The 17,109-nt window shown below is 43.2% G+C and overlaps 1 long non-coding RNA gene across 1 annotated transcript in view; it reads left to right on the forward strand.

Moving 5' to 3' along the window:
* Nucleotides 1-14,934, forward strand: part of LOC148136061 (uncharacterized) — a 60,234-nt gene extending 45,300 nt beyond the window's left edge. Inside the window, exon 3 of the long non-coding RNA XR_015754781.1 lies at nucleotides 14,552-14,934. This is a non-coding gene — a long non-coding RNA (uncharacterized LOC148136061). The remainder of the gene's footprint in view (nucleotides 1-14,551) is intronic.
* The last annotated feature ends 2,175 nt before the right edge of the window (nucleotides 14,935-17,109 follow it).

A 17,109-nucleotide genomic window follows, 5' to 3' on the forward strand; every position in this document is an offset into this window, starting at 1 on the left:
AGACCACGATGTTGTGCCGAAATTTAATCCTAATGTAAAATATAGTAACAACCTACGCACCCCTCAACTCACTGCTATCCATGTGCATGTCCAGCAGTCACTTAAATGTCCCCAATGACTTTGCCTCCACCACCTCAACTGGCAATGCACTCCATGCATTCACAACTCTCTGCGTAAAGAACCAACCTCTGATGTCTCCTTTATACTTTCCTCCTAATATCTTCAAACTATGACTTCTCGTACCAGTCAATCATCAATTTGCTCCTCAATTTCCCGCTGACTACTGGGGAATCTATGTTACGATCACATCAGAGTGATCAAACCTTTCTTTTTTCTCAGATCCACACACGTTGCTTCACTGGGCGATCCCTCAGGAACATCCTCTCCAAGTCCTGTCATGATGTTTTCCCTAATCAAAATAGCCACTCCCCCTCTTCTCTTGCCTCCCCTTCCATCTTTCTAATGAATAGATCATGGAGTATCTGATCTTACTACTTCTGATGAAGAGTCACTGGACTTCAAATATTAACTCTATTTTCTCTCCACAGATGTTGCCAGACCTGCTAAGTTTCTCTAGCAATTGTGCCTGCAGTTTACCCAGCTTCAGCAGCAAGTCATAGAACATAGAGCATTGCAGGGCAGTACACGCCCTTCGGCCCTTGATGTTGCGCCGATCTGTGGAACTAATCTGAAGCCTATTTATCCTACGCTATTCCATTTTCATCCGTACGTTTATCCAATGACCATATAAATGCCCTTAAAGTTGGCGAGTCTACTACTGTTGCAGGCAGTGCATTCTAGGTCCCTCCTACTCTCTGAGTAAAGGAACTATCTCTGACATCTGTCCTATATATATATCACCCCTCAGTTTAAAGCTATGTCCCCTTGTGCTAGCCATCACCATCCAAGAAAGAAAATTCTCACTGTCCACCCTATCTAATCCTCTGATTATGTTATATGGCTCAATTAAGTCACCTCTCAACCTTCTCACTAATGAAAACAGCCTTTCCTCATAAGACCTTCCCTCCATACCAGCCAACATCCTAGTAATTCTTCTGAACCCATTCCAAAGCTTCCACATCCTGCCTGTAATGCGGTGACCAGAACTGTATGCAATACCCCAATGCAGCCGCACCAGAGTTTTGTACAGCTGCAGCATTACCTCATGGCTCCAAAACTCAATCTCTCTACCAATAAAAGCTCACACACCATATGCCTTCCTAACAACCCTATCAACCTGGGTGGCAACTTTCAGGGATTATATTCCAAGTTAGATCTTCATGCTCTTTCTTCTACTATGACTGCCATGTTAGGAAATTCCTAGTATGAGCCTTGTTTTGGTTTTAATGACATCACTGTCCTGTTTGAAGCCATCCCCAGATGCTCTCTCCCTCCTCCTCTCTTCCAGGTTGTGGTTGAAGAAATATTTGCAGCTGTCTGGGCTGTTATTTCCAAATGCCTTAGCTTAATGGTCATAGTAACAATGGGACACAGTTCTCCAATACAGTGTTTAAGTTCTGATCTTTCTCAATGCAGTTCTTTGATCTAAGGAGAATTTCTACTTCAATATCACGGAGGGTGGTGTGTGTATGGAATGAGCTGCCAGAGTAAGTGGTGGAGGCTGGTACAATTACAGCATTTAAAAGGTATCTGGATCATGCCTGAGACAAATCTTTCACATTGGTCTTCACCACATCAGATTTAAATTCATGAATATGGAATAAATCACAAACACAGTGACATGATTCACTGTGATTAAAGTAATAATACAAGAAGCAATGCATTGGATTATCATGGTTTGTGTATGTGTATTAGTGTGCGAATGTGCATCGGCAACATTAATCATCTTCCACTTCTTTGACACCCCTATCATTTTCATAGTTATCTTTTTGGTCTTAATCAACTGATAAACCATTTCTTTTCCTGTCGATTTTACCCATTTACAATTTCCCTGTGCTTCCTTGGCCTTTCTAAGTTTTTTTTAGTTTTCAGTTCACCCATTTAGATTCTAGGCTAAGCTTCCCATTGTTTTTTAATTGTTTTGTCAGGATCAGTATCTTTCTTTTACTGTTTCATGTCACCCTGTATGCTTGGGGACACCTATGGAGCACGAGATGTGGAAATATAATGATATCTGTTATTGGATCATGTTTACTCTGTTTCTTTAGAATCTCACTTTTGAGATCCTCCCACTGATTTGTCATTATTTTATCTTCAAATACCTGCATCCAGTCCAACTTCGTCAGATTATCTCTCAGATTAAGAAATAGAAACGTACAGCACAGAACAGGCCCTTTGGCCCAAGATGTTGTGCCGAGGATTAATCCTAATTTCAAATAAAAAAACTAACCTACACACCCTTCAATTCACTGTTGTCCATGTACAAGTCCAGCAGTCACTTCAATGTCTGTAATGAATCTGCTTCCATCACCACCGCTGGCAATGCATTCCATGCGCTCACAACTCTCTGCGTAAAGAATCTAATTCTGACGTCTCCTCTATACCTTCCTCCTAACACCTTAAAACTATGACCCCTCGTGGCAGACTCATGAGATTTGTTCCCCCTGACATCAACGTTTTAATCTTGCTGTCTTTGTCTTGTTCCATATTTATGCTCAATGTAAATGTATTAATGTCAGCAACTCAAAAATAGTCCCTCTCTCTTAGTTCATCCAGAAGACCAGCTTCATTTCAGAAGATCAATTCCTGAATTGCTTTTCCTCTCACTGAGCTCTTATGTGCTAAAGAGGTCAGTTAAATATGGTACAATAATCTTTTTGCTCTCAGTGTCTTTCACACTGTTCGTATTGAGAGATTTTTGAGAGATGAAATCCCCAAATACTCTGGTACTTCAAAATATTCAAAAATGTCTGACATACTACTCTTCTGTTTTCCTCAGAGGATTTGGTCATCACCTGTAAACTGCTAGCAGTGTGGCTGCCACCTTTTTAAAACGATCTCAGCTGAACCCTTATCGCGTCTTTTGTAAATTCATTGAGTATATCAATGAAGGCCCTGTTAACCAGAGTGGAGGAGGAGAAACAGTTGAAGATTAAGGGATGCATAGAGTCATTGAGATGTCCAGTATGGAAACAGACCCTTAATTCCAATTGTCCATGTTGACCAGATATCCTGAACACATCTAGTCCCATTTGCTAGCATTTGTCTCATATCTTTCTAAATTCTTCCTATTCATGGACCCATCCAGATGCCTTTTACGTGTATTTACACGAACACCGCTCCCCCCCCCCCACCCCGACTTATCTGGCAACTCATTCCATACACACAACAACCTGTGCGAAAAAGTTGCTCTTTAGGTCCCTTTTAAATCTTTTCCCTCTCGAATATGCCTTCCAGTTTTTGTTTCCCTACCCTGGGGAAAGGATCTTGGCTAATCACCATATCCATGCCTCTCATGATTTTATAAACCTCGATAAGGTCACCCCCCTCTAGTCTCCAAGCTCCAGGCAAAATAGCCCCACTTGCAAGGAACTATGAATCATTCTTTTGCTAATTATCTTAGCTGTGTTCTCTATTAATGGTCTCCCTGTCAGTCTAAAGACAGACAGTAATTGCTTCCAGCACGAGGGAGAGAGAAGCTCATATTAGATGCACGCTGGTGGAAGGTGACATCGAGTCATAGGGTGGTACAACATGGTACAACTTGTCCATGCTGACCAGATGTCATAAATTAATCTAGTCCATTTGCCAGCATTAGCACCAAATCCCTCTCAACCCTTCCGAATCATATACACATTCAGATGGCATTTAAATGTTGTAATTGTACCAGCCTCCACCACCTCCTCTGGCAGCTCATTCCATACACACATCAACCTCTGCATGAAAAAGTTGCCCCTTAGGTCCCTTTTAAATGTTTCCCCTCAAACCATAAATCTATACACTCCAGTTCTGGACTCTTCCACTCCAGGGCAAATACCTTGTCTATTTACCCTATCCATGCCCCTCAGGATTTTATAAACCTCGATAAGGTCACTCCTCAGCCTCTGATGGTCCAGGGAAAACAGCCCCAGCCTATTCAGCCTCTCCCTTTCACTCCAACCCGCTAACCCTGGCAATATCCTTCTAAATCTTTTCTGAACCCTTTCAAGTTTCACAACATTTTTCCTATAGCAGAGAGACCAGAATTGAATGTGGTATTCAAAAATGGTCTAACTAATGTCCTGTACAGCCACACCATGACCTCCCAACTCCTACTCATTGCACTGACCAATAAAGGAAAGCATACCAAATGTTTTTTTCACTATCATGTCAACCTGCAACTCCACTTTCAAGGAACTATGAACCTGCACTCCAAGGTCTATTTGTTCAGGGACACACTCCAGTACTTTACCATTAAGTGTATAAGTCCTGCTCTGATTTGCCTTTCCAAAACGCAGCACCTCATATTTATCTAAACTCCATCTGCCAATCCTCAGCCTATTGGTCCATCTGATCAAGGTCCCACTTTACTCTGAGGTGACCTTGTTCACTATCCACTGCACCTACAAATTTGTTGTTATTGTAAACTGACTAATCACACCTCCTATATTCACATCCAAATCATTTATATAAATGACAAAAGGTAGTGGACCCAACACCAATCCCTGTGGCACACTGCTCATCACAGGCCTCCAGTCTGAAAAACAACCCTCCACCACTACCTCTGTCTTCCACCTTCGAGACAGTTCTGTATCCAAGTGGCTTCTTCCTGTATTCCATGTGAACTAACTGTGCTAACCAGGCTACTATGAGGAACCTTGTCAAACACCTTACTGAAGTTCATATAGAACATGTCCACTGCTCTGTACTGATCAATCCTCTTTGTTACTTCTTAAATAACTCAATCAAGTAGGTGAGACATGATTTTTCACACACAATGCCATATTGACTATCCCTAATCAGTCCTTGCCTTTTCAAACACATGTAAATCCTGTCCTTCAGGATTCTCTCCAGCAACTCACTCAACTCCAACGTCAGGCTTATTGGTCTATAGTTTCCCAGCTTTTCCTTACCACCTTTCTTAAATACTGACACCACATTAGTCAGTCTTTCAGCACCTCACCTAGCTATTGATGATACATTTATCTCAGCAAGGGGCCCAGCAATCATTTTGCTAGATTCTCACAGACGTCTAGGGTACACTTGACCAGGTCCTGGAGAGTTATCCACTTTTAAGGATTTTAAGCCATTCAGCACCTCCTCCTCGATAATATGGACATGTTTCAAGATATCACTAGTTATTTTCACATGTTCTATATCTTCCATGTTCCTTTCCACAGTAAACACTGATGCTAAACACTAATTTATTATCTCCCCCATTCTCTCGTGGTTCCACACATAGGCTGTCTTGCTGATCTTTGAGGGGCCCTATTGTCTCCCTGGTTACCCTTTTGTCCTTAATGTATTTGTAAAGCCCCTTTGGATTTTCCTTAACCCTATTTGCCAAAGCTATCTCATGTTCCCTTTTTGTCCTCCTGATTTTCCTCTTAAATATAATTCTATAGCCTTTATGCTCTTCTAAGGACTCACCCGATCTCTGCTGTCTATGTCTGACATCTGCTTCCGTCTTTTTCTTGACTAAAACCTCCATTTCTCGAGTCATTCAGCATTTCCTCCACCTACCACCTTGCCCTACACCCTCACAGGAACATACCTTCTCTGGAGTTCCATTATTTCATTTTTGAAGGCATCCTATTTTCCAGCCATCCCTTTACCTGCAAACATCTGCCCGACCCCAAACAACTTTTGAAAGTTCTTGCCTAATACCATCAAAATTGGCCTTCCTCCAATTTAGAACTTTAATCTTTAGATCAGGTCAGTGCTTTTCCATGGCTATTTTAAAACTAATAGAATTATGCTCATTTGCCCCAAAGTGCTCCCCCACTGACACCACAGTCATCTCAGACTGCCTTATTTCCCAAAAAGACATCAGGTTTTACACCTTCTCTAGTCGGTATATCCACACACTGAATCAGAAAATTTTCTTGTACACACTTAAGAACTTCTTTTCCATCCAAGCCCATACTGTTCAATTTATTAAATGTATATTATTCTAAGGCATTAGTTTTCACATTCAACACCCAGGCTGCAATTTGCCTACTTATGATAGAACCCATTTGATTTGAGTTCCATTGAATTCAGAGAACACGTAGACATCTACTCTTCCATATAGACAATGAAACTTGTTCTGATTCCCAACTGATGGTAATACTGGACCAGAATCAAACCTGGCTTGATGGATCATAGGTTTAATTTTCTGTTGCTAAGTTAGTTAACGTAGTGGTTAGTCACTGTGGCAGATTTGGTCCGACTGGATTTATACATTCCTTTTTGGGAAGGACATACTATATGGTCACTGTTAGTGTCAGGGTCAATATTGTAGATGAATTGGAACAGCTTCACTTCAATACCTTAGGGCAGACTTGATAACATATGAAGATTATGCCATGATCTTGAGAACTGCTAACATTTTTAGAGGTGCAAGTGTCTTAAGTGAAATTTAAAAGTAGTGAAGATTGTGTAGATGGTGATAATCCTGTGATCAAACAGTTTTGATCAGGTGCGAGTTGGTGACAGCCTGTTTGAGTGCTCATACTGTCCCTTGGTTGGTTGTTGGTTCAGAGCCATCATCAGCTGATGATCACCAGGTGACGGTCAGAATACCCGTGTGCAGCACGATGCACCGAATGGCCTCCTGCTACATTATGCCAATTCTGTGATTCTGTTTTCCTCATTGTTTGGATGTGAACATTGACCACGTGTTTCAACACAATATCAAAATTGAGATTGGGAATTTAGTAACAATCAATCACAATATCTGAACATGTTCCATTGTTTTAACTCACTGTGTTCTGTTGTACCGTGTAGTTTCTCCCCCATACCTCTCAAGCTCACTTCACTCTCATTCACAAGACCCATCCTGGCTATTCAACTTGAAAAAGAATGATTTGCATTGATAGAATATCTGTCACAATGATAGGTCTTTTCAAACTGCTTTATGGTCAATGAATCCTTCCAAAGTACAGTTGCAGTAGGAAATGTGACATTGAGTGTTCACAAACACAATGTGGTAATGACCAAATCACCGGTTTCTGCATTAATACCTGGGAGTAAATATTGAACAGAACTCTGGGCATAACACTCTTCATCCCAGGCTGCAAAAGGAACAGGATGTGAACATAGGAGATGGCTCATTGTGAACTTCCAGTCTTCACTTGATTTAGGGAGGATGCTACAGAATCAGACATTTCCAATCCTTGCTCAAAAAAATGTGAGCTCAGTCCTCGTAATGGTAGGCCAGTCAGTTTAATGTCAGTGATGAGGCAGGTTTTAGAAGTAATAATCTGGGCAAAAATTGATAAACACTGGGATATTTCTAGTTAATCACAGAGCCAAGACACATTGTAAAAGGCGGATTTTGCTTCACTAATTTAATGGAATTTTTTGATGAAGTAACAGTGAAGGTTGATGAAGAGAATATGTTGGATGCTGTTTTGGAAAACATTTGACAAAAATGCCACATAAAAGGCTCCTGACAATGTTGAAGTTCATAAAGTAGGACAGTTGGTATTAGTTTGGATGAAATCATTGGCTACAGGACTGAACAGCAATATTACATTTTCCTATTGTGCACTGAATATAACTATGTTCCATACTCCAGCTGTAGCCTAACCAATCAATACTCCAACCTCTCACCCTCGGAACGCGCAGCCCTCCACTCCCTCCGTTCCAACCCCAACCTCACCATCAAACCAGCTGACAAGGGAGGCGCAGTAGTAGTTTGGCGCACTGACCTCTACACCGCTGAGGCCAAACGCCAGCTCGCAGATACCTCCTCCTACCGTCCCCTTGACCATGACCCCACCCCCCACCACCAAACCATCATCTCCCAGACCGTCCATAACCTCATCACCTCAGGGGACCTCCCATCCACCGCCTCCAACCTCATAGTCCCACAACCCCGCACCGCCCGTTTCTACCTCCTGCCCAAAATCCACAAACCTGACTGCCCCGGACAACCCATCGTCTCAGCCTGCTCCTGCCCAACCGAACTCATCTCGGCATACCTCGACACGGTCCTGTCCCCATTAGTCCAAGAACTCCCCACCTATGTTCGTGACACCACCCACGCCCTCCACCTCCTCCAGGATTTCCGCTTCCCCGGTCCCCAACGCCTCATCTTCACCATGGACATCCAGTCCCTGTACACCTCCATTCCCCATCACGAAGGACTCAAAGCACTCCGCTTCTTCCTTTCCCGCCGTACCACCCAGTACCCTTCCACCGACACCCTCCTTCGACTGACCGAACTGGTCCTCACCCTGAACAACTTTTCTTTCCAATCCTCCCACTTTCTCCAAACAAAAGGAGTAGCCATGGGCACCCGCATGGGCCCCAGCTATGCCTGCCTCTTCGTAGGGTATGTGGAACAATCCATCTTCCGCAACTACACTGGCCCCACCCCCCATCTTTTTCTTCGCTACATTGATGACTGTATCGGCGCTACCTCGTGCTCCCACGAGGAGGTTGAACAGTTCATCCACTACACGAACACCTTCCACCCCGACCTCAAATTCACCTGGACAGTCTCGGACTCCTCCCTCCCCTTCCTAGACCTTTCTGTTTCTATCTCAGGCGACCGAATCAACACGGACATCTACTACAAACCTACCGACTCCCACAGCTACCTGGACTACACCTCCTCCCATCCTGCCCCCTGTAAAAACGCCATCCCATTCTCCCAATTCCTTCGTCTCCGCCGCATCTGCTCCCAGGAGGACCAGTTCAAAATACGTACAACACAGATGGCCTCCTTCTTCAAGGACCGCAATTTCCCCCCCGACGTGGTCGACGGTGCCCTCCACCGCATCTCCTCCACTTCCCGCTCCTCCGCCCTTGAGCCCCGCCCCTCCAACCGCCACCAGGACAGAACCCCACTGGTCCTCACCTACCACCCCACCAATCTCCATGTACAGCGCATCATCCGCCGTCACTTCCGCCACCTCCAAACAGACCCCAGCACCAAGGATATATTTCCCTCCCCTCCCCTATCAGCTTTCCGTAGAGACCACTCCCTCCGCGACTCCCTTGTCAGATCCACACCCCCCCACCGACCCAACCACCACTCCCGGCACCTTCCCTTGCAACCGCAGGAGGTGCAACACTTGCGCCCACACCTCCCCCCTCACTTCTCTCCAAGGCCCCAAGGGAAACTTCCATATCCGCCACAGATTCACCTGCACCTCCACCCACATCATCTACTGCATCCGCTGCAGCCGGTGTGGCCTCCTCTATATTGGGGAGACAGGCCGCCTACTTGCGGAGCGATTCAGAGAGCACCTCTGGGCCACCCAGACGAACCAACCCAACCAACCTGTGGCACAGCATTTCAACTCCCCCTCCCACTCCACCGAGGATATGCAGGTCATTGGACTCATCCACCGCCAAACCACAACAACCCGACGGTCGGAGGAGGAGCGTCTTATCTTCCGACTGGGAACCCTCCAACCGCAGGGGATGAACTTGGACTTCACCAGTTTCTTCATCCCCCCTCCCCCCACCTTGTCTCAGCCGGATCCCTCCAGCCCGGCACCGCCTTCCTGACCTGCAGTCTTCTTCTTGACCTCTCCGCCTCCATCCTACTCCGACCTATCACCCTCACCTTGACCTCTTTCCACCTATCACATTTCCAACTCCCCTCCTCCAAGTCCCTCCTCCCTACCTTTTATCTTCTCCTGCTGAACACTCTCTGCTCATTCCTGAAGAAGGGCCTGTGCCCGAAACGTCGAATCTCCTGTTCCCTGGATGCTGCCTGACCTGCTGTGCTGTTCCAGCAATAAAGTTTCAACTTTGATCTCCAGCATCTGCAGACCTCACTTTCTCCCTTAACCTATCAATAAAACCTCCAATGCTTCGGCTAATAAGAAAATGTATGATTTTGTGACCACTGTATAATCCTCCCACTCACCTTCAAGGACTTGTGGACATTCACTCCAAGGTCCTGTCTCTCATTATGTCACTCTCTGTTCCCAGTTCAGTGTATTGTCACACTCTGTCTCCCTGTATTCACAGGTCAGTGTGTTATCTCTCCATCTTTCTTTCTTCCCAGTTGTGTGTTCTCTGCTTGTCTCTCACTTTTTCCAGTTGTGTGGTCTCTGTTTTTCTCTCTCTCTGTTCCCAGTTCAGTGTGTTGTCTCTCTGTCTTTCTCTATTGCCAGTTGTGTATTATCACACTCTCTTCTCTCTTCTCAGTTCAGTGTTTTATCTCTCTGTTTCTCTCTATTTTTAGTTGTATGCTCTCTGTTTCTCTCTTTCTCCATTCCCAGTTCAGTGTTTTGTCAGTTTATCTTACTCTATTCTCAGTTCAATGTGTTGTCTCTTTGTCTCTCTCCATTTCCAGTTCACTGTGGGTGTCTCTCAATCTCTATTCCCAGTTCAGGGTGTTCTCTATCTCTCTCTATTGCCAGTTCTGTCACTCCTGTTCCAGTTCAGTATGTTGTCTGTCTGTCTCTCTCGATTCCAAGTTGTGTGTTCTCAGTTTGTCTCTCACCTCCCCTAGTTCAATGCATTCTCTGTTTCTCTCTCCATTCCCAGTTCAGTGTTTTGTCAGTTTATCTTACTCTATTCTCAGTTCAATGTGTTGTCTCTTTGTCTCTCTCCATTTCCAGTTCACTGTGGGTGTCTCTCAATCTCTATTCCCAGTTCAGGGTGTTCTCTATCTCTCTCTATTGCCAGTTCTGTCACTCCTGTTCCAGTTCAGTATGTTGTCTGTCTGTCTCTCTCGATTCCAAGTTGTGTGTTCTCAGTTTGTCTCTCACCTCCCCTAGTTCAATGCATTCTCTGTTTCTCTCTCCATTCCCAGTTCATTGTGATGTTAGCTTATCTCCTTCTATTGCCAGTTCAGTGTGTTATCATCTTTTGTCTATGTTGTCTATCTATCTCTCACTATTCCCAATTCAGTATCTTGTTTCCCTGTCTCCCTCTTTTCCCAGTTCAGAGTGTTGTATCTCTGTTGCTATTGCCAGTTCTGTGTTGTTACTCCATCTCTCTCTGCATTCCCAATTCAGTGAGTTGTCTCTCTGTCTCTCACTTTCAGGTTCATTGTGTTGCCACTCTGTCTCTCTCTAATCCCAAATCACTGTCTCTCATTACCTGGTGGTCTAGTGCTTAGGATTCGGTGCTTTCACCGTCGTGGCCTGGGTTCAATTCCCAGCCAGGAAACGGGTGTGTTTAATTTTTTTTTGGGTGCCACAGTAGCTCAGTGGTTAGCACAGCTGCCTCACAGCGCCAGAGACTCGGGTTCAATTCCCGCCTCAGGCAACTGTCCCTGTGTCTGCGTGGGTTTCCTCCGGGTGCTCCGGTTTCCTCCCACAATGGGTGAATTGGCCATGCTAAATTGCCCGTAGTGTTAGGTGAAGGGGTAAATGTAGAGGAATGGGTCTGGGTGGGTTGCTCTTCGGAGGGTCGGAGGGCCTGTTTTCACACTGTTAGTAATGTAATCTAATCATTACGTCTCTATTTCCAATTCAGTGTGTTGTCTCTCTCTGTCTCTAATCCCAGTTCACTGTCTTGTCACTGTCTCTCCCCATTCCCAGGGCAATGTCTTGTCACTGTCGCTCCCCATTCCCAGGGCAATGTCTTGTCACTGTCTCTCTCCATTCCCAGGGCAATGTCTTGTCACTGTCTCTCCCCATTCCCAGGTCACTGTCTTGTCACTGTCTCTCCCCATTCCCAGTTCACTGTCTTGTCACTGTCTCTCCCCATTCCCAGGGCAATATCTTGTCAATGTCTCTCTCCATTCCCAGGTCATGTCTTGTCACTGTCCCTCCCCATTCCCAGGGCAATGTCTTGTCACTGTCTCTCCCCATTCCCAGGCCACTGTCTTGTCACAGTCTCTCCCCATTCCCAGGGCAATGCCTTGTCACTGTCTCTCCCCATTCCTAGGTCAATGTCTTATCACTGCCTCTCCCCATTCCCAGTTTAGTATGCTCCCTCACAATCTATCTCTATTGCCAGTTCATTCTGATGTCCATCATTGTCCATCCTTAATTGTGCAAAGGGCAGTTAAGAGTCAATTTGCTGATGACATAAAGGTGAGTAGTAAAATGAGTTGTGAAGACAAACCATCTGGCAAATGGAGTACAATGTGGCAAAGTGTGAAATGGTACATTTTGGAAGAAAGAATAATAAGGCAACATATTACTGCAATACTATGGCTGAAGAGCTCAGGGATGGAGAGGAATCTGGGTGTCTTCGTACACAAATCACAGAAAGGTAATCTATAGGTATAGCAAGTAATCAGGAAGGCTAATCGTGTCACATTTTATTGTGAGAGGAATTGAAAGCAAGTGTGTGAAGGCTCTGCTTCACTTACCAAGGATGTGGGTAAGGCCTCATGTGGAGTGCTGTGTACAGTACCGGTCACCGTACTTATGTTAATGTGTTGGAAGAAGAACAGGTTTACTAGGCTAATACTCGGAAGGAGCGGATTGTTCCTTATATTTTTCTCGGGATTTACTCAATCCCTGCTGTTAATACCTGACATCTGCTTCCTTCTTTTTCTTGACCAGAAACATAATTACTCTAGTTATCAGCATTCCCTACACCTACCAGCCTCGCCCTTCAACCGAGTAGGAACAGACAGTATATTAGACTCCATTATCTCATTTTGAAAGTTTGACATTGCCCAGCCATGCCTTTCCCTGTGAGTATCCACTCACAATCAACTTTCAAAAGTTCTTGACTAATACCATCAAAATATGCCTTCCTTCAATTTTGAATGTTAACTTTTAGATCTGGTCTATCCTTTTACATCACTATTTTACAACTAACAAAACGATGTTCACTCCCCCATTGATACCGAATTCACTTGCCCTGCCTTATCCCAAAAAAAAGGTCAAGTTTTGCACCTTCTCTAGTAGGTATATCTACATACTGAATCAGAAAGATTTCTTGCACACACTTAACAAATTCCTCTCCATCCAAGCCCTTAGCAGTATGGTAGTCCCAGTCAATGCTTGGAAAGTTAAAATCCCCTACCATAACCACCCTATTATTCTTACAGATAACGGATATCTCCTTACAAATTTGTTTCTCAATTTCCTGCTGACTATTGGGGGTGTAAGGGCTCTATCGTACAATCCCAATAAGGTGATCATCCTTTTCTTATTTCGCAGTTCTACCTAAATAACTTTCCTGTGTGCATTCCTAGGAATATCCTCCCAAAGTACAGCAGTAATGTTATTCCTAATCAAAAACGCCACTCCCCCACCTCTCTTGCCCCTTTCTATCCTTCCTATAGCATCTATAAACTGGAATATGAAGCTGCCAGTCGTGTCCATCCCTGAGCCCCATCTCTATAATTGCTGTGATATCCCAATCTCTTTTTCCCAACCACGCCAAGTTCATCTGCCTTCCCTGTTTTGCCTCTTGCATTGAAACAAATGCAGCTTAATTTATCAGTCCTACCTCATTCTCTGCTTTGTTCCTGCCTACCCTATTTGACTTGCTCCTTTCCCCAACTGTACCAGTCTCAGACTGATCTCTTTTCTCACTACCTCCCAAGGTCTTCCCCCTACACCCCCCCCCCTCACATCCCACCTCTGCACCCTTTCCCACCCTGCACTAGTTTAAATCCTCCTGAGCAGCTCGAGGAAATCTCCCTACCAGTATATTGGGAGAGGTTGGAAATCTTACAACGTTTAAAAATATTTGAATGAGCACTTGAAATAACATAACATTCAAGACTATGTGACGAGTACAGGGATTTGGGATGACCATGCCTTTGGTGATAGTTAATGTCAGTGAGGACCCAATAGGACAAAAGGCCTTTTCTGAACTGTCTAACTATGACTTTATTAAAGGGCCTACATAACATTTAAAGCAAAGCATTCCAAATTTGCCAGAACATTTTTGATTTCAACTGCATTAATAATGTATTGGTGGTAAAAACTTCAAATCTTTAAAGAATCTTTTGAAAAACAAATCTATAAAGCCCCACAAAACATGTCACTTATCTAAAATATGCCGTTTATTTTAGAAATCTGATGGAGTACTTGGGTCATTTGGGCTCAGCACTAACCTGGAGCATAACAGCCTTTACAAAACAATACACAAACTTTGATCTGAGGAGTAAAAGTAAATAGGAACGCAAAAGCATATGATGTCATTTCATGTGGCACCATCTCATTACTTCAGGTTATCCCCAAGAGTCTTCACCATTAACTAATTCCTTTTGAACTGCAGTCATTACTATTATCTATGCAAAACATACCCATCAATTTGCACATACCAAATCCCATAAAATGTAAGAGGGAATCGGTTTTGATGATATTGATTAAAGGATGAATGCAACCTTGGTCCCTCAGGACTCCCAGCTCCTATTCAATGAATGACTGAAGTCTCCGTTGTGCCCTAATTTGATTGTTGTATGATCACAGGTTAAATTACAGCCTCAACTTCATACTAGGACTTAACACACAAACTTTCCTTTAGAGGAAATATGATGATTAAGAATGTAGTTTAATTCACTGTTTCCTTTTATTTTGTTCAGAAGCTGAAGTTCCTGACTCATGTTCCACGGACCACAGTTGTCTTCCGGTACCTCACTGTTATTGAGCCGTATTCAATAATGGAAGGAAATAAAGCAAAATCCTTTCTTCACTGAAATTCATAAACCCCAAGGCCACAGGGAAGTCATTGCCTTGTGATTGGAAGAGGGAAGCCCAATGGATTTCCAATAGTCACTCATTAAACATCACTGAAGTTGATCATTGTCGATAGTCAGATTTCTCACCATCGATCTTCCTGCTCTGTAAGACTGAAAGAATGGACTGAAAGAAGTGAGCATGAATGTTATTAATAACTCCAGTGATATTAGGTAGATGAGAACACTCACAGCTGATCCAATAGAAACTAGGAACAAATACCCTGGGATGTCACTTCATCCTCTGTACTGACTTCACAGGGAAATATCTTCAATGGCAGAAGTGTGGATCTCTCCCAAAGCCATGCCATAATAGATGGTGTCACCAATCACTGTAACCCATGGCATTGAATTAGTGGTGAACCTGGCTGCCCACTTCCCTGTGTTGTTGGGGACTATGACTCTATCATTACTCCATCATCTGGTCCTCAGGTACTGAAGCCCAGCATCAGCTGTCTCTTCTGTAGACATGCCTAATGTTCGGGGGTGGGGTGGGGTTGAAACAGATAATAATACAAATTACCCAAACTTACTTTTTTTTATTGAAAAGAATATATGAATGATTGACTTTGAAGTTTATTAGGCTCAGCTGCTCTGTTCAGTCTTCAAGCTTCAGAAGGGACTCATTCACTCCGTTCCATCTAACCCTCTGTACATCCTTCAGGTTTTCATTTTCTTCTCATGGACTTGATGAACACCCCCTTAAATGGTGCTTACAATATTTCTCTCAACTACATGTGGCATTGAACACCACATTCTGAAAGCTCTTTGGAGAAGACGTTTCTCCCGAATTCTTTATTGGTCTTAATTGTGACCATCTTATATTGATGTCATCTGATTTTTATTCCTCATGTGCAGACACCACGTTTTTACACCCACATCATCAAATCCCCTCAATTTTAAACATACATTTAAGTAGTTTCCTCCTTCTCCTTCCTATGTGAATACACCACCTCTTAAAATTATTTTCCACTGTCTTGCCCATTCTGCTCACCTCTCTGGAATCTGCTATTTTACCACAACCTTCCTCAGTATTAGCCATAGTCGCCAATTTCCTGTCATCCACATAATTGTTATACCCCTGATCTCCAGGCACAATTACTTTCAGGACTAGTACCCTGTGGAACAACACATTCTGTCAGTCTGAACAACTAACTTTTAGCTTTAGTTTCTGTTTCTAACCCTATTGTTATCCATTCTGCTATTTCTTCCCTGCATCCATGTTGTAACTCTCGTTTACTATTAACATATCTTTTAAAAGTCCAGACATAAACACACCCTCCCCAATACCTTTACATATACTGTTATGTCATCAAACAATTCAATAAGGTTTGACACCAATGCTGACTGTTCTTTATTACATCCTCAGTTCTGGATATTTTACCATTATGGTTTTGAGTAAAAACTGCAATATTTTTCCTACAACCAACTTTAAACTACCTGGTCTGCAGACCCACGTTGCATTATTACTATGATTGTGATCCGGTAGCTGAAGATGAAGCAATAAAGCCAAATACTTTCATCAATTAATTAATTATCAAATTTATACAAAATCAGTTCGCTCAATGAGCTCCCCTTGAACTTAAGGTGTCCAAAAGTTTAAAAACAAATTTTAAATATCTGCCAAAATGCTCACTGTTTTGATTTGAATGCATTGTCTTTCATTTAGGGGGAGGCAATGGCCTAGCGGTATTATCACCGGACCGTTTACCCAGAGACTTTAATAAGCCCACTCAATTCTAATTTCACAAAGCAATATATCCTTTTTAACAAGGCATTTTTCAATGATCTTTGTCTTCTCAATGCTGTCATTCCTACCCGAATGACTGTTTTTATTGGGTCGAGGTATATATATATATATATATATATATATATACACACACACAAACGTGATCTGGGACACTGTACCCAATTCGGCACTGCAGCATGGGGGAGGTGCAATACAGAATCAGCAGAATGATTCTGAGATTAAAAAAGTTTCAACGAGGCCAGGTTATATAATGTACATTTGTATCAGCTTGATTAATATTTAAGGTAAAGATAGGTAAAGAGAGATTATTTCCCTGGGAAAAGGTCAGGGGAGAACAGCCCAGAAATAAGAGAGAAGCGTGAAAATTCAAGGAATACCTTTCAAGATGATAAATGGATGTGCTTTCTATACAACACCACAGAGGGCTTTAAGAAAATTCAATGCCAAGACAAATTGACTTTAATCAATAAGGGAATCAGGCATTATGGGAAAAGGCAGGCAAGTAGAGTTGAGAGTTACCAGATCAGCCGTGATCTCATTAACTGGCAGCTTTTATCAGAATCAATGAAAGGTTACAATCTGAAATGTGAACTCTGTTTCTCTATCCACTGATGCCTCCTGATGTGCTAAATGTTTCCAGAATTTTCTGTTTTGA

This window comes from Chiloscyllium plagiosum, unplaced genomic scaffold (assembly GCF_037043375.1).
Source record: "Chiloscyllium plagiosum isolate Xiang-an unplaced genomic scaffold, Cpla_swu_hap1 HiC_scaffold_47, whole genome shotgun sequence".
Classification (NCBI taxonomy): Eukaryota; Metazoa; Chordata; class Chondrichthyes; order Orectolobiformes; family Hemiscylliidae; genus Chiloscyllium; species Chiloscyllium plagiosum.